The sequence below is a fragment of the Anas acuta genome, chromosome 3, assembly GCF_963932015.1.
Source record: "Anas acuta chromosome 3, bAnaAcu1.1, whole genome shotgun sequence".
NCBI lineage: Eukaryota > Metazoa > Chordata > Aves > Anseriformes > Anatidae > Anas > Anas acuta.
Genome location: NC_088981.1, coordinates 28456520 through 28482076, shown reverse-complemented (window position 1 = coordinate 28482076; position 25557 = coordinate 28456520). Strand labels below are relative to the sequence as shown.

Genomic DNA, 25557 nt, shown 5'->3' with positions numbered 1-25557 from the left:
GTAAATTATTAGAATTAGATGGTACATAATCTGAACATGGTCAAAAGAATCACTGAACTGCCGAAGGTAAAAGGACCAACACCACTATAATTGAGAGAAAAAGATAGCACTAATTAGCATGGAACTGTAAATTATTACTCACATTGATAGAAAACAGGCTGATTTCAAATATAAGATAGATGAAATTACAAAAACAAATGCAAAATATTGCTATTTAGGACTTCTGGAGCACTTTTTTATTCATAGATCCCAAAGCATTCCAGAAGAATATATGAAATTCCTTCCTCCCGGGTTCGTATAGAGATTAAGTAGGGCATAGAGGAACCACAGTGACCTTGCTAACATTTGTCTCACAGTGCTTCCATAACTACCAGCATGGGGAAAAAAGGTCCTTGGGGCTGGATTTTATAAAGGTAGCTGATACTGAACATATAAAGGAACAAAAAGGACTTCAGAAGAAGGAGATGAAGAAGAAGAGAATAAAAATGGGAAATAAATAGGAACAAGGAAAGAATGGAAATGTAAAAAGAAAAGGAAAATACACAAGAGAGTAAAAGGAGGTTTGTACAAGTGTGTAAATACACACACATTTACTGCAAATACACACAGGCAGATTTACATAGCACTTGTGAGTTTTTGGTAGGGGTACCTGGGCAGACGAGGAATGTGCCTGAGCTCTACATGTTGGGCTGTGGCAGAGGGCCCACAGCACAGCTCCCACAGTGGGCTGGAAGTAATTCCCACTAGCATCACCTTGAGAAGCACCACCTAGGCCAGTGAGATGGGCCCTTCTGCTGACTAAGATGCAGTCAGCTGAATGACTAAACAGTTCAGCTTCCTACAGAAAAACCTGTGAGTTTGTGCTATATTAGGACAATTTTCTCACCCTGACTTTTTTTTTTTTTTTTTTTTTTAATCAGCGAATTAAGAAGTTTCTTACAAGGATAACCTGCATTTTTTAAAGTCAATTAAAAAAAATGTAATCCGCATGAAATTTGAAACCAATACAGGCAGTATGGGGAAAAATTGTTTGTAAGTATGATACTAAAATGAAAATCAATGATGTAAAATGGTAGCTTTTTGCCCAGCAATATTTAGTCAGGAACGGCTGTTTGCTTTAAAAGCAACAGCTTCAGTGCTGCTTGCTTGTGCTCAAACTGCAGCAATGCGGTGTCTCATCAATAAGCTAGTTTACCTGGTTTTGATTGATTATGCTTGTGCCAAATTTTCAGACCTCTTCCTTTGGTGGCCTGATCCGAATCCTGATGAAATATGGTCTTTTCATTCACTTGTAAAAATTTATCTCAGAACCATGAAGATTGGAGCTGCACAGCTTTTATTTAGAGCCTGAATTTCACATCCCGAAGCCCTATGTTGTATGAAGAAAGAACTCATGCCCAACTCTAAAATGTCATGCTGATTTTTTATAGCTAGCTTATAGAGAGTATTTTTTTAACTTCTAAAGGAAGCAGAATCAATATAAAAGGGAATAAATGCAGTACCCTACTAAATCATTTTATAAGATCAATCTTCAGATATTTATAATTGATTTACTATAGCAAGCTTTCTTTTATGACTTTCATTTCTTCATTACTGTTTTTCCTCTATGTGACTGTAATAGTCCTTCAATAATTTTCTGTTTATAATTGCTTTAGCTGTAAGTAAGTAACAGAAGAATAATATTAAATAGTTTGATAGTGAAAAATTTGAAATAGTCAATTTCCTACGCAAATTAAAGAGTCAATGAATGACTTGAAAGAAGCAAGAAAATTCAGTGTGTTTAAAAAATGCATCATCAAAGCATAACACAAGCCTTTCTCATTTAAACATTTAAGGTGTGCAATTATTTAATTTCCAACCGGGACTACTTATACCAGAAGTGGGATAATGAGGACTAAATTGCTAAAAACATTTAGGTCTGGATTTGAGCATCTATGCATTTTATGCCATTGCAAGTTAGCCCCTGAAAGCCACTAGAACTGACCAGATTCATTCAAAAAGAACACTCCTTCATTTTTCCAAAAATTGTGAATGCTTCACAGTAAATATGTGCTTCATACTGCAGCTTAGGCTCCACTGCATGTGCATGTGCAACGTAAACATGAAGGATGACAACAGCCACAGGTCTCAAAATATTGAAGCAGTCCCAGAATAGGATTTGGGTAACATGTCCTAGGCAGATCTCTTCTTCGATGACAAATGTCCAAGATGTGAATCAATCTTTTGTAGTTATTGATAAAGCAGAGTTGACCTATGAAACAGAGATTGTAAGTACCAGCTCATTCCAGACAGTGTGTAGGCTGTAACTATCATGCCAATTTTTACCTGCTGGAAAGCATTTAGGTTGTCATTGCATAACTTTTACAATATTTAATAAGATTTCTCAAGATGTTCATTTTGAAGGAGGGTTAATATCACAGTGAACTAATAATAGATTAAAAGGAATTCAGTACATCAATATTCACATACTTTGTTAATCCACAGAAGCATGCTTTTCCTTACTCTTTATTACTTTTTTTTTTCTTTTCCTTTTTTTTTTTTTTTTTTTTTTTTTCATCTTAGCATTGTCATTTTGAAGGAATATTTCAAATTTACTTCTAGTACCAACAGGGATGGTGTCAAAATTCCTGCTTTGACATCAACCATAGACCTGCTACAGACAACAATAAGAAACTTATAAACAATATAAATAAGCGTGGTTAGGTGCACTGCCTTCAAATGTGGGGCATCTAATGGAAATATGCATCAGGGCTTTGGATTCAAATGGAGGATAAATGAGAGAAGAGCCAGTCCTCTAAATAAAAATATTCTGAAAACTGCTATACTCTCCTGATATTTCGAGCTTTGGGCCTATTTATACTCCCACTGATCCTGTCTCAAGAGTCTCTTTGGAAACATGATATTGAATAAATCATTATAATGATAAGATTTAATGGGGAAAAAGTCAGGTTCTCTGACTTAATGAATTCTGTAAGAAAAAAAAAATAAAAAAAAAGAACAAAAAGAAAAAAGATTAGGCCATAGGCTTTCTAGGTAGCATGACAACTACCACAAGACATGAATTACTCAGGAAGATATACCAGGATCACTGAGTAAGCAAGGCATATCCCACTCTCGACGGAAACTGGAGAAAGCCTGGAGACCTGTTGTTGTTATTTCTTCAGCCCAGTAGGGCTGAATCCCCTGAATGAATGGATATTTGAGAAGAAAGTCAACTGGATATATTAGATAAATCAGAGGCGTTCTCATTATTTTCTGAAAGATAAGATTTACACACATCTGGATAGGAAAGGGCTGATACGACTCAAAGGGTGGGGGATAACAGAAGGAGGGTAATTTAGGGCAAAGGGAGAAGATGAGCACTGGTGAGCAGCTGAAGCATGGGCTGGGCAGGAGGGGAGCACTCAGATCATCAAAAGGAGGTCCCATGCCCCTGCTCTTTCCATTAAGCAAGGCAAGGATGAGCCTGGAGACAAGAACTAAGGTCATCCATAGGCAGCTGCGAGGCAAGCCCCCCATGATATGGCCAGCTGGGTAAAGCCAGACAGTCCATCTGCGGGATGATCTAGATCTCCCAAGATCAGCAGGGTTGGTGCAGCAGACTGTCTCCACTGCAGGACATCTCCCAAGGGAAGGGGAGGCCATCTTCTCTGAGGCTTCTTCCAGCTTTCTTCTCAGCAGCTGTGAGGTGGTGACAGACCTCCTGGGAGAGGGGAGGCAGGTGCAGGACCCCCACATTGAGGGCGTGATGCCGGTGGCCCAGGGTATGGCCTTCCATACACTAACACTGGGCAGAACTGGTACTTGTGGGAGCTCAGCTGAAGAGGAAACGTTTATAAATGGTTTGTACTCAGAGATGGAGCCTGCTCTGTAGGAACAGCCCAACACTTGCAAAGTTTTAAATACCTTTTTCGTCCATATGATTAGGCTAAACAATGTACTTTACAACGTAATTACTAAATGAACTCCACACACTGCTCTCACACTCCAACTCTCCCACAGAGCCTGGAGAGTCTGCTCTATTTCTGCCAACAACTTCCAGCACTAAAATACTAGCCTTCAAAGGCATGCACACACCTCTTTCCATTCCACATACAGGGGAGCAGGCCCTTTTCCAGCCTGAGCACCACAGTCACTGCTCATCCTAATCCTTCCACTGTTCAACACGGCTATAGCTAGTGAAGTTAACACAAGCATTAAACTTTCTTAAGGTTTTGTCTTTGTCTCTACTGTTAGAAAAACATTTTACAGATATGTTTGTGAATAAATGACAATACTCCTAATATTAAAGCATCTGTAAGGACATATTTGAAAAGGAGGGAATTTTATTTGAGTGCTGTTGAGAATTGTGAGTCTAACTTTTTTCTTCAGACATACAAAAAGTATTGATAATGAATATTCTTTACCAGCATTATATAAGTTCAAAGAAACTTTAAATAGGTGTATGAGTGATGAGATTCATCTAAAATTCATAAACGTTCACAGAGGAGTTTATACTGAAATTCAGTTACATAAAGAATTCCAAAAAAAAAAGGCAAGGCATAGTTAGTAAAATGGAATGGTTGCTTTTCCAGTTTAGCTATAAAGGCATGCTGGGTTTCTCCTTTACCCCGGTTTCATACCACCTGAGTTGAATGTGTCATTACCTCCTCAGTTTTCTGCTGCGGTTCCATGACAAGGCTATCAGGAAACACACCTTATTTTTCATCAATAACTGTAATTGCTGGACTTCATGAAGATCTCAGCTGCTGTGTTCTACTCTGTGCTAACCTCTGCATATTAACATTTTTTTTTTCATGTTTCCAAACAGAAAGAGATGTGCATTCAGTGAAAGATAATATGTAAAAATAATTAGTACACATTCAAAGTACACTATAAAAAAACCACTGAACTAACATAAAAAAGTGCAGAGAAGAAACACATGAGGTAGGCCAACAGGGATATCAATAGACGTTACACTGCTTACAAGGAAAGATTGACATCTAAACATTAACAGAAACATGGAACAAAATCTGTTCACTTAATCGCTTGTGGCTATTACCTTGAGTTTTAGGGAAATGAAAGGGGTGGCATGGAAAAACTGTGGCTATTGAGTAAGAAACTCATCTCACTATTTGCATAGTTATATAATGAGACAGGAGAATAAAAATTAGAATGTATACACAGCATTTTTTTAGATGTCTTTTCTTGTTATTTCCAGTACAATTTTAATGGATAAATTGTCACAGGAAAAATTATTGCAACATCAGAGAATCAAAAGACCCTTTAAACTTCTGCTTATGATGACTTTCAAACTCCAACACAAATATTTTTTATTTCTTTTTTGATGGTATGTATGTGCCTTGACTTCTATGCTTTGCGAAGAACTGTGAATTAGCAACAGTGTTGTTATAGTTCCATTATATCTATTTGCCATTCAAAACTTGGTTTGAATTTTATTTCAGGTGGCAATTATTGTGAAAATTCTCTAAGTTTGTTTGAATGCAAGCGGGACCGTACCCTTTTTTTTCTCAGTTGCAATAATCCTTTCACCATAGTTCTGCAGTTCTACTTCCTTATGTAGCACCCTTCTCCACATAAGTTAAGGGAGGTTTCCTGGGCATTTTTACATTTGATACCCATTTATTATCTTTCAGGGAACTTTCTTACACATAGTATCAACATGTGATGTCAAGTATCTATGTGTACATGTTCAAGGGCCAAAGCCAAACTGGTGCTGAGAGTTGTAGTGAGTCATTGCCTGAGGATGAATCATCCCCTCAGCACCTGGGACTGAATCATCCTTCAGGCAGGCAACCATTGGTTGCTGTCTTTACAGACACAAACACTGTCTCATAGATAGCAGTTGTCTACATTACAATTTCACTTGGCTTGTTATTGCAACCATTAATTGAAGAGAAAAGAAATGGCTAAAAAAGTCAGCTTTGAGTTAGAAAGTCTTCCAGCCTACTTTCTCCATCCTTCGGATGCTTTCTGGTGTCCTTGGAGGATACTTTCCAAACAGTCAAGAAAAATGCATGAAAACTTTGTCACTGATTTCATGTGAGAAGTGCAAATATTGCTCACAATCTCTAGTCTACACAAATGTTGCCCTACCCCTGCCTTCCACTAATTCCCTACTCCCCGCCCTCAGTTATAGGCTTTCCAGAACCATCTTTCAAATCACTGCTTTTCCTGATTAATCCTGCTTCTGACTTTAGTACCAGTTTCTTTCTGACTATAGTATGGCATGACCTGTAGTTTACCTGTCTTGGCTTATGGATATTTGCTTCATGAACTTGTTATGAGCTGAGGTTTTCTGATCTAGCTGTCTGAACCTGGCTTGATCTCTGATTATGGGCTGTCTAAGACCATAAGTGTGCTATCCAGGACCTGGACCAAGGCACAGAACATTGTTTTCCACTGTTCCAGTCAAAACAAAAATCTAAGAATTTATGTACTGGTGTATATTTCACCAGTTAAGGCAATACAGTTAAAATACTTCTTAACACAGAAAAGTTTTTCATGGAGAGAGAGAGAGAGAGACAGACAGATAGAGAGAGGGAGGGAGAAAGAAATGGTGTTTGGGGATTGGTGACCTGTAATGTAGCAGAAATGGAGAAGAAAAAAACCTGCTCATTCTGAAATACAGGTTAGGTATGCTATATCTGCTATAGTTGCAGTGATCTAAATTAACACTATGGCTTATAACAACTTACAATGTTTACAAGCTCTAAATGAGCTGTAAATGGCACACTGTTGAAGTAACAAAGGTTTCTTATTGTGTACAAATGCATGCTTTCCCCTCTCATTTCTGAAAAAGAGTATCTATTTGCTATGAATATTTAATGATGGTATTCAGATACCATAGGTATCCATGCTATTTTGGATGCCCTTGGTATGCTGTCACTCCAGGAAAGCAGAAGTCTCCTGCAGGTTCTGTGTCTATCTAAAAAAAATTATGGCATCTTAAAAGGTACTAGACACCTAGAGACTACACTGGGGACATTCCTTGCTCAGCTTAGAAACTATCAAAACAAGCTGCTTTACCTTTCTGCTGTAAAAGCAGAAAGTGCTACTGCTTTCCTCCTCTGCCAGACTATTTTCAGTCTGAAACAAGTTTTACATAATAGAAGCAAACAGAAAAGTCTAGACTCCTGCTAATGTTTTCAGAAAATTCTCCCGTTGTTCATTTAGAAAAATGGTTGTTTCATGAGAATAAAAAGATAGTCTGGAATGGATGTAAAATAGCACGCATATATAAATACAGATGTCTTCTTGTCCATTTCTGAAATGAAGGCCAAATTAGCCCAGATCTACCTCAATAGGCAGGGCAGTAGCTTTATTCTACTGAATATATTTCCTTCATTGAAACAGAATCTTTCTCTAAAGTCAATGCTGTGACTTTATCAAAATAGAGTTTATGTCCCATACATCTTTCACAAGCAGCCCAGGTCACACACAGCAGTCTTCACACCAAACTGGGAAGTATCAATAAATTCATATTATGAGAAAATTATTTCAGCTTTGTTTCAATTGCCAAAACAGCTGAAGCCAGCAGATTACCCTGAATGTGCAAAATGTAATTTCACCTATGATATTCTCAAAGTAATTTAACAGCTTTTCTTTCAAGAGATGGATCTCAAAATATTTCAAGACCTCAGAGATTATTAGTAGGCTCATTAAAATTAAACAGTTTGCTCTAGTTGTTTTGTCTTCATGTATGTGTGTGTGTGTGGTTTCCTGAGCTCGTGGTAGAACCATGAGTGCTCTCCAAGGTCCTGAAACACAAGAGTGGACCGGAATATATTATTAGAATTTCACAGTATTAATTTTGTATTGGCACCTTTAACTAACTATGAACAAATAGATATTTACTTAAAAATAATGATCTAAATTCAAAATGAGCAGGATCAGTCTTGGAAAAGAGAACTTTGATTTAAATGCATACATGTATTTATATCACATTTAGATACTACAGAGTACAAATGATAGAGAAAAAAACAAACAAACAAACAAAAAAAAAAACAACAAAGTTAGGCAACACCAGAAATGCAAAATAACATCCTTGTGAATGAAAATATTTGGGAAGAGATTTTTGTGGATGTTGATTTGCTAGAAAACAAGGTTGCCAAGATTTGCTAGACCAGTTGAATAGTATGAAATTATTGCTGATATTGAGATATCAGTATGTTCAGTATTAATAAACATTGCTGTTTTTTCCTCTTTTCATGTATGTCCCCTAGCACTTTTGAACTTGGCAGTGGCTTTTGTACCCAGAAGAAAAGTAACAGAAGAAATGTCATTAACATTTGTCCTGAAAATTGAGGCATTGTGCTTGTTTTCCATTCCCCTTTAGCACTAACTTAGTATGACAGAGTGGTGTAGTGAATGTTTTTAACTTTTGGATTTGTTGTCCAAAGTTAATGTAGCATCACATGAATTCAGGATAACAGAGATTATGTGTAGATTTCTATATACTTGTTCTTATCTGCAGGAGCTGATACTGTGAAACACCTCTTCTAGCACTGAACATACTGGTAGTAGTCCAAGTTGCTCAATATATAATTCATATTTCCTGTAAGTTACTGTGGTCTTATTGCAGAAATATACACCTAAAGATGCAACCAGGCGGTAATCTAGTAGACTTAGTGAAGAGTCTAAAGACTGAATGTGAATGTTGGCTGAGCTATCTGCACTTCCTTGCTGTTCTTATCCTGTATCAGAGCTCAGGAATAGTCACCAAGTTTTTCAGAAAAGACTGCTCTGCTGAGCCATTGATGTCTTTTTTTTTTTTTTCCCAGATAATTAAATGGCTTTTTTTTTTAACCTACCTTTAATTTGATTTTTCTTAACCACTACCCTAATTAAAATGAATAACACAGTATAAATTAAACTTGTATTACTCCACTACTTCAAATTTCAGGGAGAATTTATTAGTAAAGTCTCCCTACCATAACCCCTGAGAGGTAATTTATTTAGAAAGCTTTCTTCATTTCTTGCCATGCTTTCTAAATTTTATTAAGATCACATACAAACAAACAAGGCATAGTTCTTATCAAGTGAAAATCAGGACTACTGAACACAATGCAGTATGTCAAAATAAAAATATCAGGAAATACTTTAAATTATGAAGTAATATGAAAATACTTTAACCAGAATTATAGCATAAGGAGAATATAAATCATAATCATGAATTAGTGGTAGAGCTGTCACCAAAAGAAATAATTCTACAGGTAGGAAATTAAGAGTAAACCAACAAAGAAAAAAACAAAAACAAAAACAAAACAAAACAAAACAAGACAACAAAGAATACTAAAAATATTTCTTCAGAAGTTCTTTCTCATTTAATTACTGCTTTGGACACCTGATTCAAGAGACTGTGTAAAGGAAGAAGGATTTTAATCAACAAGCAATTCTCTAGGTACTTCATCAAGAAGAGCAGTTAACAAAGTGGAAAGACATTTCTGGACTGGAAGACACAAGAGTTCATTATGAGAGTAAGCACAATCAGACCAAAGTGAAATTAAAAGAACATTCATTATAATTGGAAACACCAAAACCTAGAATCACTAGATTTGCAGAGGACAGTAAGAGAAAGTTGTATGAGCCATTTAAGGAATGGGTTCTTAAATACAGAATTAATACTGAAATAGTAAGAATACACAGAATTAATACTGAAAAACTGAAATAGTAAGACTTCTTGCAAGCATGCCTAAACAAAACCAGTGAGCTTGAAACTGAGCTTTAAGGGTATTCTTCTTGTTAATTTTAGTAGTTCAAAAAAATTTACCACCCACTTTTCCACTGCATATATCGATAACCATTATGAAGGACTACTGAATTTGGTGCCACAAATAAAACATATTTTTGCACATGTATTTTTCAAAAAATACTTGAAACTTCAAAAGAGTCATCAAAATAAATCAAAATTATCCCTCTCAGTAGTTTCAGGAGCATACTTCATAGGCAGGAGATGAAATCCATGCAAGAATTGTTCCCTTTCAGCAAGGGATAACTTTTGCGTAGTTGTAGGGATATTTAAAAAGGAGGAAGATCACTAACTTCATTAACCACTTAACTGTGAAAAGAAGATATGAACTAAAATCATTGCAAAATCTACACAGAGTAGTGTGGATATCCTATTGCAGATTTATTTGTGTGACTTTCAAATTAATCTTCTATTGCAGATAATGGTGTTAAACTAAGACTTGGACTTAGTATTTGAAGGTTGAGAAATACTGCTCACAAATTATACCTAGATGATGATGAAATTCAGTTTCCTGAGTTGCAAGGTAGGGATTTAAGTCAGTATTATTTGAGATTGGTAAGACAAAGCTCAGGTGTCCACACCTTTAGTGCCAGCAGCTACAACTACATCTATTTTTTTTGTTGTTTCCTGGAGAAATCTCTTAAGGTCATAATATGCTTCCTTGTGTATAAAATAAAACAGATTTCCACTAGAAGATAAAAAGATATTGAATGTTACTCATAAAGCTTGTGTTGCTCCACTCCTAGGAAATTAAAAATATTGTTACCAGATGTTCCACGTGGCCCTGTGTACTGAAGCTGTGGAAGCTTATGTCTATACTTCATTTATTGTTTCAAAAGCCAGATGCAGAGAAAATAATGGTGTTTACATGTATAAAGTGGCACTCTGAAGAACTCTGCTGTGCCACTGTCCTCTAAACTTGAGGGCATCAAAATATTATAGGCTTTAGTCTGATTTCCTAAGGTTATCAAGTTATTTCATGTTGTTATTGTCTGTTCATCTTCCAGTTCTTCCCAATAATTTTTGAATCCATTAGCCAATTCCAGTCAAATTTAGCAGGGACATAGTAGTCTCAAAAGCATTACATTTCTTCATGAAATTTTGTAGTTAGACAATGAAGAGAAAAAAAATAATCCTTCCTTACCTCCTCCACCGGGGGGTGAGGGGGAGGGGGTGGGGGATGGGAAGGGGAGGTTGGGAGAGGGAGAAGAAAAAAGTACAACATTGAATTCAATAATCAGCTATCACATTCTGTTTCTGAGCTGAAAACATTTTCATATGAACTTTAGTGTTTGCATAAACTCATCTAGAAAGACCAATTCAGTTCAAATTCAAGTCTTAAGAAAAACTGTCTTCTGTCTTGTGAACCTGTGTAAACATTGCTTATTGTCATTACCAGTTTTCTGATGTCTTTCCATCCAGTTGCTGCAAGATTTGAATTTCTACGGAGTACACATTTCTTGAATATTTTGGAAGCATCTTGTACACACTGTGAAATACTGAAATGGACTAAGAATAATGGGTCTATCACTTCTTCTAGCCAAGAGTGACAAAGTTTTATTGACCATATAGGGTTCTTCTCTCACAATCAACTTTTTTCTTTCACACTATGAGAAACAGGTGACATTTATTTTGTTGCAATATAATTCAAGAGCCAAGTCAAGATGGTAATTAGCGCAGCACTAAACCATTTTTCCTTCTATATTAGCATTTTCTACTATCACATTGTTCCTTAAAAAATAATGAAATTGCCATGGAACAGACCAGTAGAAGTAAGGTGATATTCAACACATGTAACTTTAGCCAGCCAAATTACATTTTTGAAACAGAAAGCAAATCTGCTGAGACCATTCACAAAGTCAATGGAGCCAGGCAGGTTCTTCTAAAAGGTGATTTAGAGCCGGACTCCATTAAAAACATAGAAATCATCAGGGAATTAGCCTTCTAACTAGTATCATAACTTAGACTTCTAAATGTATAGTTGGGAATTCTAATAAAGATTAATCCTGAAATCCATTTTCATCTTATTCCCATGACTGTAACCCTGTGTCCAGGTTCAAGAGTTACTATAGTAATTCTTAATTACAATCCTTGTGAAACAGATAAACCTACCAATGGTTGCACTGACTAGGATGGTAGAAACAAACAAACAAACAAGCAAAAAATTAGATTTTCACATCTATTGTACACAGAATTAAGACCTGGCCTTTAGTGCATTTGGAAGGCTTTGCTAGCTTGCAACTGGAAAGTTTGCAACTGGAAAGCAGGAAATAAAAAGCTGTGGCAGTGGCAGTCTTTCTGCACAGAATTGGCTTGCATAGATGAAGGATACTAAGGAATAAATAGTTTGAAAACAAGATAAATGATAAAAATTCTATGACCCTATATTCCAGGTGACGTCTGTTAGTAGTACTATGTTTCAGAGATGATTCAAAGGAATCAGCTTATAACTTGTGTCAAGAAGATAAGAGCAACAACAGTCTTAAGTGAATTTACTCTTCTGTTATGAGTATAATATTTTAAAGAACTACTGCGCAGTAAGAACTATGAGTTATTTAAACATTTCTGTAGGGTTTTAAACATTCTGATGAATCATTTATAATTAGCTATGATTAAAAAGTCACTGTCAAATAGATAACTCTAATGAAAAATATGTTACAAAGCAACTTTCTCAACTAACAATACCTTTTTTGAATAAAAAAATAAAAAGATTTTACTATAATTACAATCCCATATTAATGATTCATAAGGAGATACGATGTTAGAGTGCCTTTTGGTAGCTGGCCTTGCTGGCTAGTGAAGGGAGATAAATGTTTTTTGTTCATTTGAAATTTCATCTGAAGATTCTGCAAAAATGTTTTTCAGATCAAAAAGGGACAGAAGTGAAAAGGCTTCCAGAAATGCATGCTATATAATAGAAAAAAATATCAACCATATGTGCATTTTAGATTTGTAGATGAAGTTATAAGTTATAATCAGATTTTGACTCCCTAAATATTCTAAGAGTTCTAAATATAATGTTCTATTTTTTTCCCACCTGAAACAGTTACATAGCATTGCAATGTGCAGTAAAGAGAGCTGTCTTGTTCAACTTAGAGAAGATTGGATTTGGTTTGTGAGTGAAATGACATTTAATACTCCATACTGTCATGTATGAGTATAAAGCATACTGTAGAAGCATATAGTATACTTTCATACAATCAGTATTTATTTAAGCAGTCTCAGCCTCTTGGAATGTCCATTAAAATGTATGGCAAGGACAACTTGCAAATGAAATTCTTCCACTGTCTTTATGACCATCTGACTACCTGTCCTTTCTTGTCCAATAACTTTTTATGTCTTCCTTCTTCCATTTTTAAAAGAGAGGTGAAAGCCTCAGAGATAGTGCTTACAACTTTCATGAGAAATGGACACTGAGTGAAAAGGTTCTCTTCTATATGGCAAAGTCCGAAATAAGAACTCAATGGCTATCTTGCTTGCCTATCATCTGGGCTATCAGTCTGTGCAAGGTGGCCGCTAAATACATATGTAAGAAGCAGCTTACTGATTTTTGCCCAGCAGACAGTTAGTAGGTGCACTGGATACTCTCAGAACAGAGATTGGTATGGAACTGGCAGAATTACTCTGGTCTTGGGCACACGGGAAGGACTTACTACATTTTTGAATAGGTGAGATATTAGGGATCTGCAAGGCAGATGGAGTCAAGAAGTGTAACAATATGGGAAATAGGAAAGAATTAGTCTATAAAGAATCCTAGATTCTTTAGTTCCAATGCCTGTGGAACATCTTATTTTTTAACTTATGCTTATCTACATTTAACAGCTATCACCATCTGGATCACTAAGGTTCAACTTAAAGAAAAAACAACAATAAAAAAATGTTCATAAACTCAGATTTTAAGACCAGAAAATATTACCACAGTCATCAAATCCTGACTGTCAAGTTAATACAAACTTCAGCAATTTCCTGATTTCTTAATCTTAGGTGAGCTAGAACAGGGTATTTAATTGAGATCTAAAGTAACAGAGAATCTAGCACATGTTACTTAAATTATCACAATTTAATACTGCTCCAGGATTTAATAATCCTTGCGGGTAAAGCTGTAATTTATTTCTGTTTTGAGTTTGCTCTCAGTTTTCATTCACTGGATCTTCTCAAAGACCCATAAGAAAGACTGTTGCCATTTTACGTTGAAATATAGAGTACTCCATAGAGTGCTCTAATTACTTTACCATAAGTTCTTACACAGGAATTTTCTTACTACAAAGTCACACTACAGTCTTAACTCTTCCTTTTGTTAAGAAGATCAGACTATAATCTTTCACTGTAAAGTAAGATTTCAACATCAGATCGTTCATTTTAAAATTCTTTTTAATTCTTTCTGCTGCTTTTAAAATGGGAGCACTGGCTGGGCATAGTGTTCTAGTACTGCTTTAATTAATATGGTAGTAACCCATCTATCTAAAATTACTGAAATTAATGCTTCAAGTTTACTAACATTAATTCTCCTTGAGCAGCTTATCATGTTACCTTTATTTCAAACCAGATGTCACCTCAATAAATAGGTTATACCCTCAGTGTAGGTTCCTTGTTAAGGATATATTAAAACTATTTCAAAATTCCTTGCAGTTGTCCTGGATAAGAAAATGACTTATTGAAAGGAGCTGAAGACTGGTACTACGAAGACGACATACTGACAGCTTACTAGGAAGTTCACCCTTGAATTGTCTATAATAATAGTTTTTTCTTGGTTTACAAGATAGATAGATTATAGAATGAGAAAAGTTATGAATTCTGTTCAATAATAATAAGAATTCTTATCTGTCGTTCTGAAAGGGAATTGCCAAAAGTTTTTAACATAACAAACAACCAATAATGCTTCTGACAGCATGAACAGTTACAGAGATAACATACAGCTCTGAATTCTAACCAGTAAATCTGAATCTGTACACAAAGTAAGATATCACAAAACCCATACAAACACAGAAGTAACAAAACATGACAAGAAAATCGACTGCAGAATTTCACAGCATCTCCTCTGGCAAAGCAGGACCAAGAAAGAGGAGCTTCTTTTAGGCCATAGTGAGACAACTTGAGAGAAATTATCCAAGTCCACTAATTAAATATGGACCTCCCCTTTGCAAGCAACGATGGATGGGCCTTCAAAGTTTATATCTTAGCTTTAGTAAGTGAAGTTCTTATTTTCCTGCTACTGCTTTGTTTTCTTCCCAATTCCTTCTTTGCAAAAGAATATTTTATCACCATATATTTGTGCATTTTTTTTTTCATCTCAGTAGTATAAATTCCATAATTTCTACTGGGTGGAATTCAGCTGTCTTCAAATGCAAGACCAGTTTATAAAACTGCTATAAAAATGAAATCTGAAATAAATGAATGATTTACCTGCTGTCTAAATCTAATAAGCAGCAAGCTACTCTACAATATTGCATTTTAATACACTCAATGAGAACTCGTTTTAATGTTAACTTGAAATAAATTACTATAAGAAAACATAGGTTAGAATTACAATGATTTTTGAAACAATACAGGCACTACTGCAGTTTTTACTTTGTTCATGATAGTGGGCTTAAAACAATTCAGGGAGAGGGGACAGTTTTGTTACAAAAGATTAAATCCTTCCCATGTTAATGTATATGCCTTTCTCACAGAAGTCAAGGACATAATCTTGACTCAACAGTGTCAATGGGAAGTCAGAGGATTAATTAACTAGGAAAAAAAAAGCAAATTCTTAAAACAAAACAGTTTCAGTGGCAGAATTATTAAGGATAGTACTTGGGACTTATGTTGATGAACGTCTTTTCTAAAAAATACACTAAATTCTTGTTGCAGCCATTATAATATTAACCACCGCTTTATAACATTTACCTAAAGTTTATTTTAAGAGAAGCCTTGTTTTTAACAATCATCTTAAATCCTAGTAAACTGAAGAATTAATTAGCAAGCATGGAGGATCAGCAAACTAATGCTTTAGTCTGTTAAACCATCTGCTCAGGAGCACCCTGTTCAAATCTTGGCATTATGAGAAGATGGGTGAATGCTTTTGTCTCTTGCACTTAGTTAGAACTTGCCATTTTTTTTTATTTTTATTTTTTGTCTTCAGCTCATGGTAAATAAAGTTAAAAAGAGGTCAATAATTGATCAGATTTCTGTTATCATAAAGTTTGCTAAACAGATTGCTAACAAACGTGGCAGAAAATCTTACTGTAGACATTCCTCTTTTTTTTTTTTTTTTTGTGTGCCATATTCTTGTATACAATAGGTACTTACAAAGGGCTGGATTCAGCATCATCTTTTGTTAGTTTTACTTTGTACAAAGCAGATATATATCCAGTCAAACCACTGGAACTTGTGCAAGGTAACTGAAGTGTTCAAGGCAATCTGCCCTTCAGTTTTGAAGACTATTAATGAATGCACCATTAATATTTTAGTATATCGTTATACCTCATTATTAACAAGAACATACATATGAGATCTGAGAAGGTCCTTGTTATCACAACCCCAATCTGTCTTCGTGTTCTAAACTTTTGTGCTAATTCTTTGATTTCATGTCACAGCTTAGTTTCTAGAAAATGCAGGTACTCTCTAGCATGGAATGTATCAAAGGCAATGAGTGTAGCCAATGGTTTGGCCGGAACCAGTGGAATAGCGTTATTGTTGACACTAAAGCAGTCTCCTTGTACTTCAGCCACTCTCTTCAGACAAAAATCACGGCTACAAGCCAGGGGATTGATACTGTGGAGAAGCAGCCCAGCAAATCACACGGTAAAGTCTGCATAGTATCCAGGGGTGAAGGAAGGTGCTTTAGGTAACACACTTAAAGGATAAGGTGTGCTTTACCACTAATAACTCGATCATTTGCCAAAGAAAGTTCTAAGCAAAGGCAAAGATCTGGGCTCCGTCTGGCAATAGATGGCTTTCCTTCCCTTCATCAGCAGCCAGCTTTCTCCTCAGCTGCTTCTTTCTAACTCTGGGCAGCCGTGACCCTCTCAGGACCACATGGGGAAAATTCACCTGGTCACAAAACCTCTGAAGAGAAGACATCTGTTTAAAATTCTGTCCCTCTTCCCATTAAACTTTACATTCTCTGATTTTGCTCATGCATTACAGACTTGAACCTTCCAAGTAGCATCAACTGGCATTTTCTCATTGACTTCAATTAAGTGAGACCAGGACACAGACAGGGTGCTGTGTTAGAAATTGCTGTACGCTGGTAATTGCAGAATTTTATTCAAAGACATTTTTTATCTGCACTGATGAAATTAAAATCGGATAGGAAAGAGAGGGAGAAGAAAGCTCAGGCAGAAAGGCTGGCATTTTATTTCTCTTTGGCTTTCTTCTGTGGTAGATTGACCTCCCTCAGATAAATCCGTGCACCATGGAAACTATTTTCTCACTGAGGAAAAATTTCCAAGTTCAGCTGCAGGCCTATACATCAACTTAAGCATATAGCTAAACTGTGCATCTGTGTAATCTTACTGCCCTCTTCCCATCCTTCCCTCTCGTTGTTTGTCATACTTACTGTCATATCTTGTTTCAAAGTCGGGTAAGGTCGTTGGGGCAGGGCACGTGCCTTCCTCTGTTTGCAAAGTGCCGGTGTGTGGGAGTACAGGAAAGAAGGGGAAGGAAAACACAGTTTCAGATCTTTGGAGGATAAATAATAAAGCAATAATAACATGCTGTAAAATAAATGCTATCAACTGATATTTACACAGTCCTTTATCTGAAGTCTCTAATGTGTTCAGCATAATTATAGTGCTGTTCAGCAAAATATAGGTGGACAGAATAATAATTCCTTTATTGCTATCTTGCTTTACTGCATATTCACAGACAGCCTACACCCTGTGGGTCTAAAATAATAATAATTTGAGTCCATATATTAATACCTTTGGTAAGCACTGATGAACCGTGACTGTCCACAGAAAGCAGAAATTTCTGAATCCAGACAATTTTTGCAACGGACCAAGGAGCCACCTTGCAGTGTGGGGCAGCTCAGCCGCATGGCACCTGATGCTGAAGCCCAGTCTCGTGGGACATGCAGCAAAACACGGGGTGCAAAGGCACAATCTACATGGCAAGATTTTCTTGTTTGAAATAAACGAATGGCCCTTTAATGTTTTTGTTTTGTTTTGGTTTTATTTTTCCCAAACAAGTCACAAATATCCAGGGACAGGGGGAAGAAAACAAAGCAAGTTTACAGAAGCAGTGGGATATTGCCCTCTGAGACAGCCTCAGAGACAGAAGCACCAAAAAGAAATCAACTGGGAGTCAAAGAGAGTAAAGAAAAAGGAGAAAGGTATTACAGCAATAAAGTTGTTTAGAAGTGAATGTGACAGAAAGGAAAAAAAAGCACTGTAAAATCCAACTGCACTTGTGTAAGTTTTGTTTCCTCCCAGCATCCCCTGGATTGCAACATCCCCTGCCCATGCTTTTCCTAAACGTCTTATCTAAATTCTGCAGCTTTACAATGAGCTGCCTCTGGTCGCCAGGAATCTAATTGTCACAGGAGACAGCTAGGGTTTGGGCAGCAATGGTTAGAGTCCTGAATCAGCTGTGTGCCTGTGACAACACAGAGAATCCAGTCACAGCTCAAGATAAGACAAACATGTTCTCCCTCACAGCAGCTGAACTTATGCTGACAGACATGTTTAAACTTTTTAAGAACTACGCATATATAAAAAAACTTAGGTCATGACTTTTGGAAGCAACACCTTAACTCCACTACAACAAAATGCCTATCTCTTCTAAGCATCACTGCATGTAGAGCAAATTTCTTTGCTCTCCTGCCAGTCAGTTGCCACTGATACTTGTGTGCTTCTCAAAGCATAACAAGACAGACATTAATAGGGAGTTTAGAGGCAGAGATTGTCTTCTGACCTACTGCTTTTTTTTTTTTTTTCCTGAAAATTGCTGCACTTTGAGTTAAAATTGTTTTTAAAATGCATTGTTACGTGGAAGTAAGCTTATTAGCTGACACAAGGAAAAAGGAAACAAATTAAAATGAAGGCAATGTAATGCACAGAGGCAGAAAGAACCAGTGCTCTGCAGGCAGTCTTCTCCTACGTAACTATTTATTTGCAGGAGATATATCTATCTCCACAGTCTTAGACTCTATCACTCTGGTAGTATCACACTTAACATGTTAGGTGAAACAAGGCGTACGTCCTTTTTTTTTTTTTTTCCTTTTCTTTCTTTCTTTCATTTTATTTATTTTATTTTTCTTCAGAATGGGTAGAATTTGCAGAGACTGTATTTGAATTTTCCATTTGGTTTCTGTAGAATCATGATTATCAGTGATCATATAAAAGTTTATCAACCTTCTTGGCTGTGCCAGTATGGGTGACAATGAATGGGTTTTATTCAGGGTTCTGTATTAGGAGCACGCAACCGCAGAGGTTCCTGTTTTCTCTTGTATTTACATGTAGTCCTATTGTCCTTACCATGTGAACTACTGTAGTTTCTTCATTAGCATATGTTGTTAATATGTTCATTAAATTCATGTCACATAGTCATTAATCTGAAAATGATGTCATTTCTGCAGAACCTACAACCTCATTATGTTCACAGTATGTACATCACAGCCATGTTATTTCTGAAAGAGGTATGACACTATTTGGTTATTAATCCAGGGGTCACTTCTGCCAACCTTGCAGTGATTAACTCTTTGCAAGAAAACATTCTGATGTCTTGGAGTAAGACACTAAGCAATGTTACATGCTTTAAATGCTTTAAGAAAAAATAAAATACAAACTGTGGCATAGAGGCATTTATTTATATAGCACATTTAGTAATCTGTACAAAAATTATAGGCAAGATTCAGCTCACTGAGGTCAATATGTAAGGCTGAGCAGCATCAAAACGTTAGGACTAGTTAGTAACTACGAATTTCCAAACAGAGCAATGGTCTTTGATTTCTAGGGAGTATGAAGGTGGTGAATCTGATTTCAAAGTCATGCTGGGCAAAATACTATTAGCTGGTGTACAGTTGTCCTTATTGTATAGATAAATCCAAAATATCCTAATGGAGAACTACTGAAAAAAATTCATTTAGTCTCCAGATCGGTTCAACAGATTTCAGCATACTCTTTCAGCAATCTGTAACAAAACAAAAATATAGAAAACTACAGTTTCTTGGAGATAAGTGTTAGCCTCTCTAACGAAAGTGTTTTCACCATGGAGCATTTTTTTCTTCTTTTTAGATTAAAAAATGTGCATTTAGGCCAGATTTTCCTGGGTGATATACACTGAGTATATACGGATAAATTTAAGCAAATTGCTGTCCTCATAGAAGAAGTATCTGTTAGGCAGCTTTTTGAAAGTGAGGAGAAATAAACTAGGATGATCAACTACACAAATACACTAATAAGAAATTTGCTACTGTTTGCCGCAGGGATCAATACACAGCAGAAATGCTACAAATTCCAGGTCTGCCTAATACCAAATACCTCTGCTTTCCGTGGGCCCAGATTTCACACTACACATTTGGTGCCTGACCAGTTTATTGCCAGTCCATCAGCTACTGCCCATGCAGACTTCACGCTGCCTCAGGTTCTGGGTGCTCTGTGGGGATCACGGCCACCAGAAGGCACCTTCCAAGAACCAGCCATACCTTTCGTTTCTCAGAAGCAGCATTGTGACAATGGTGAGGGGAGACATTAATGCATCCATCCATTTGAATAATGGATATTATGGCTTTATGTGCATCTTGATAGATGATGAGATACTCATCTCAGTCAAGTTATTTTGAGGAAAGAGGAAGACTGAACTGTAAATTCGGGGAAAGGAAGTAATGCTTGGCAATGTACTTTTATTTTTATTTTTCCCAAAAAGTTATGTTAATCAAATAAATATTTTGTTGCTTTTCTTCAGAATTCAGGGGACGGGAAGCACAGGGTGCAGCCTGCTAGTGCAATCAGCAGGGCAAACAAACTCTGCAGCTCGATGAAACTCAGCAGCTTTATGAATGGGATTGTGCGGTATGGTTGCCTGCCACAGCAGGGAATGGATTCGCTGCCCCTGGAGGCAACTTTCCAGTCCTATGCCAACTCGTATGATTATTGGGCTCCTCTAGAAATTCTCGGCGAAGCCCTGCAGCAGGAGAGGGAGAAGCAGGACTGGGCTTTCAAAGGGGCTGTAGAGGAAGGCGGGATGTGGGAGAGAGGACACCCTGCGACACCAGTCTGGGGCACCGGCGCCGCGTCCTTGTCGCGGGTGGCAGCGGCAGCCGAGCCGTGCGGGAGCATCGCCGCGGCGCATCCGTGCGCCCGTCGGGGCCACCGCAGCCCTGCGGATGCCGGGGCTGCAGCAGCACCGGGGCCGCCCCGCGGCGGGCGGGCCCCGTCCCCGCCGCCTCCCCGCCTCCTCCCGCAGCCGGCGGCGGCCCCGTCCCCGCCGCCCCCCTCACCTCAGCCGCCCCCCTCTGTCTGGCTCCCCCCGCGCCGTCTGGCGGCCCCCCCCCGGCCCCGGCCCCGGCGCGCTTCTCGCGAGAGCTGGGCATGCCGCCGATGCCGCCGCCGCCGCCGCCGCGGAGGGGGAGACACGCGGGGGGAGCCGGTGACGTCGGGAGTTTTCCTGAAAGTCAATAACGAGCCCGGCGGAGGCGGCGGGAGGAGCCGACAGCGGGGCCCGGCCGGCTCCGGGGTGAGTGCGCCGGGGGGAGCCGCCGCCGCCGCCGCCGCCCTCCTCCTCCTCCTCCTCTTCCTCCTCCTCCTCCTGACCCCCGCGCGTCGATGCCGCCGCGGCCGCGCTGCCCGCCCGGGCGGCTCCGTGCGTAGCGGGGCGCGCGGCTCCATGTAGCCGGGGGGGGGCCGGGGCCGCCTCCCGCCGCCCCCGCGGAGCCGCCGGGGACCGCCGCCGAGCCCGGCGGGGGGACGGGGGAGGAGGAGGAGGCGGCAGCGGCGCCCTCCTCCCCTTCTCCCCCCGGAGCCGGAGCCGCCGCCGCCGCCGCCGCCCTCCGGCTCCGCAGCAGCGCCCGCGGCGCCGCCGCCGCCGCCTCTGCAGGTACGGGGCGGGAGGGGCCGGGCGGCGGCGGGGCGGGAGGGGCGGGAGGGGAGGGAGCGAGGAGGCGGGCGGGGAGCGGGGGGGGAGGCGGGGAGGGGGCGCGGGGCGGCGGCGGCGGCGCGGCCGGGCCGGGCCCGGGGCTGGGGGGGACCGGGGGCGGGGGTCCCCCCCCGGGCGGTGCGGGCGTTATGTAACGGTGGGGGGGGGTCGGGCAGGGCGCGCCCCCGGCGGGAGCGAGCGCAGCCCCCCCGTTATCCCCCCCCCTACGTTTTTTTTATCCCCCCCCCACCCCACGGGAGCGCGCCGGGGGTGACTGCGGCGCGGGGGTCTGGCAGCCCCGCGCGCGTGCCCGCGGCGCGCGTGCCCGCGCCGCCCGGGTGATGCCGCCGCTGGCGGCTCCTGCCTGCGAGTAAACAAACCGGCCGCCGCCCCCCAGCCCTCCTCCTCCTCCTCCTCCTCCTCCTCCTCCTCCTCCTCCCGCACCAGCCATCATGGAGGCCGCCGCGCACATGCCGAGCAAGTTGACGCGCGGCGGGGGCGCGCCCCGCACGTGCTGCACCCCCGCCATCCCCCCCACCCCATGTCGCCGGGGCGTGCGTGTCGCGATAGGGGGGATGCTGTCGCCGTGTCCCAGCCGCAGGGGCCGGGAGCTGGCGGGGAGGGGAGGGCAGCGCGGCGGCGGCGCGGTCGCTGCTGGTTCCCTACCCAGAGCCTGCCACGCTGGGTTATCTAACGGGGTTAGGCTAAGAAAATATAAAGAAAAGCCCCAAATTCCTGGTTTTGTGCGGCTGGTAGGGAGTAAACAACTGCAGTGCTCCACATCTTCACGCTATATTTTTAACGTAGCTATCAGTTGGTTGGCTACTTGGCTACATCTACAGGATCTCGTTTTTATTTTTATGAAAATAACGCCTACGGCTTGACTCGCTTAACTTCTCCTGAAGAAGTTCTGTTCTGAAAACCCCAATGCCCCAGGTACCTCCATCGCCAGCCTTTCCCAGGCCCGAAGGAACTCGCGGCCGCCTCTTCTGCCGCTGTTTGTTTAGGACCTACCAAAACTTGGCGAATAGGCAGATGTACTTCCCCCATACCTCACCATATTTTGTACATAGCAGTCAATTTCCCAGGGCAAGAGGCATGCAAATGAGAGGTCCTAAACTTCTGAGAAAGGACTTCTTCAGCGTGACCTGTTGTTGTTGCTAGCTTCTGTATACAAATATGAAAAGCGTGTATAAAATAGGGAAGAAAGCTTATTTTGGCTCTTAAGATAAGCATACAACTCAAGATCCCGCCTCTAGGACTATTTTTTTTTTTTTTTTGCTTGTTTGTTTATTTTATGGCAGGAGCCTTTAAGTTGACCCCAATATCACTAATTGGATTGGATTGCTAATTATAGCCCACGTGGATCTGTTTTGGTTGGATGCGGACAGTCAGTCAAGTTCAAATGAGAGCCAAAGAAAAACTGTAGAGATAAGAAAAATCCTGTTTCCTGGAAAGCTTTGTATCATATTTCGATAACTCATTTTTCCTCTAACGTAGATGTTTGGTGTATGCACACACACACAGGTAAAACCAGTGAAACTCACATTTGAAGTGGTCAGTGCTGTGGTGCGTTCCTGCCTTCCTCTAGCTAGGTTTGCCTTACCTCAGCGGGCCCTTCAGCTTCATGGGCAGCTTCATAGAAAGTTGTATTTCAGCATCGTGCTCCCTCACTTGTTTGGCAGTTTGGGGGAAGATGATGCCTGGTTAAACAACATGCTGCTGCTCTACGGGAAGCCCATGAGAAATCTGACACATACGAGTTTATATCTTGCCCCAGTTGAAGCAGATACAGTGTTAAGCTGCGATGGCATTAACTTGTACTGGAAAACGTTGACATCTTGACACTGGAACAAATGCTTTGTGGAAGGAAGGGATAACAGTAGTGTTTTTTCTTTAGCTTACCCCAAAACCACCGGAGCTCTGCTATTGTTTGCAACCCAAGCTTCTGTTTGCAAGATGTTCCCAGAAACCATATCTTGACTTCCGACTTCAGTTTGAAACAGCATGTGTCTGAAGTTTGTATAATAACTGCGGCATCCTTCAGACTACTTGGAATTTGTCTGCCACTGGTTTATTTAGTCTTCTTTCACTTTCCGTGTGCAAATTTTCCCAGTTTAAAGAGATAGTCATTTCTATACCCAAGATGGTTTTTTGTTTGTTTGTTTGTTTGTTTTGGTGAAATAACTTTGAAATACTTGATTGCTTTGGAAGGTATGATACCATTATTGCAGTAGTTCAAATGTTAAAATAAATTTGAAATTTCTGTGCTGTTCTTAGTATAAAGAAGATTCAGTTTCTAATAAATGTATTAGGTTGTAATTCCATTTTGTGCTGCTAATGATGCAGCAGGAGTGGTCAACTCTGTGCGTGGAAGTCCAACTTTGGTGGCATCTTTGGTGGCTTTGGCACGATGCTAGTTTTAACCAACACTGGAGAGTGGGAGGACCTTGAAATAGGTGGAGCGAAAACTTTCTTGTAGTGTATTTCCATTTCAATATGGTTAATGCATAAATGGAGTTGCTTTAAAAGGAATGCACTAGACTGTAGCTGCATGCTTAGTAGGGGTGTTAGTTGTCCCAGGTCAGCTAGCACTGTGTGCCCAAAGACCTCTGGTTTGTTTTTCCCAGCTAATAAAGTAAGCATTCTGTTCAAAATGTGCAGTGCTCCTTTTGTGAACAACATTGATGATTCAAAGAGAGTGGAACAGGTAAATGTATGCATTCGCAAGTTTTATTTACCTTAAAATGTCACTTTTGTTTCCAATATTTGTATGAAATTTACCATCACTTGTAAGATTGCCCTTCATTCTAGAGTATTAGATTGGCTCTCATTCTGTTAGGATATGGTTACCAAGGATATCACATCAGGGACAGGGGTTGCTGTCTAGCACAACAGGTCTGTCAGGGAGTGTGGCACTGCCTGGAAAACAAGGGATCTTTGGGATGAGGAGCCTCGTGTCTGCTAGTATGTTGCCTCCTGGTTACATGGAAGGGCAGCTCTGAGTGTTGCAAATTCTCGTTGGTAAATTTGTGGCACTTGTTGCTTGTCTTTGCAACAGGTTGGCAGGCTGTGTAGAAGACTCTTTTGTGTAGTTACACAGTAAATGGAAAAGCTTATTCAAAGTGTTTTACAAATCTATTAAAGCCAGAGAAACAAACAAAACTAGTGAACAAGAAAGGTAACTTCTTAGTGCTTTGTGTGGTGTCAAATCATATTTAAAGTTTTGGTTTGTGTTTTCTTCTGGGCTACTTGTATGAAGCAGGTTCAGGGCTGCTTATATGAAGAGAAAAATTATAAAAAAAAAACTTGCAGAAATTGCAAGGCTGTAGTAATAGATGGTATGGCATTTTGTCCTTGTCCTGTAGCTCTACATCAAGTATGGCAATTGAAGTAGTTTTGGCACATGTGATGGATTCCAAACAGATTCTTTTTGTCTTTGTTATTTAAAGGTGTTGTTCAGGTATATTAGGAAGCCGTGGTAAAGTCTATACTTACAAAAAAAAAAAAAAGTTACAAATATCATTAAATGTTCTTTTCAAGGAGAGGAAGCATTTTTGTCCTGTGTATAGAAAAATGCTTGCTTTTGATCATTTTAAATATTTCTCAGACTTTTGATATTAGTGTCAACATTGACTATGTTTAGATGAAATAACTTCTTATGTCTCGCATCCATCTTGAGCAACCCTATCTTTCCATGTGTTTCTATGCAAGTGTCTAGGTATGAGTCCTATTGATCAAAAAGAGTA

General features: G+C 39.7%; 1 protein-coding gene across 2 annotated transcripts in view; it reads left to right on the top strand.

Moving 5' to 3' along the window:
• The first annotated feature begins 21027 nt into the window (after positions 1-21027).
• AKT3 (AKT serine/threonine kinase 3) overlaps positions 21028-25557 on the top strand; it is a 158108-nt gene continuing 153578 nt past the window's right edge. The window contains exon 1 of one of the 2 annotated variants that reach the window (XM_068676356.1): positions 21028-21409. The gene's annotated coding sequence lies outside the window, so the exon portion shown is untranslated. Of the gene's footprint in view, positions 21770-25557 lie in introns of both variants that reach the window. The other variant, XM_068676354.1, reaches the window with a different exon arrangement.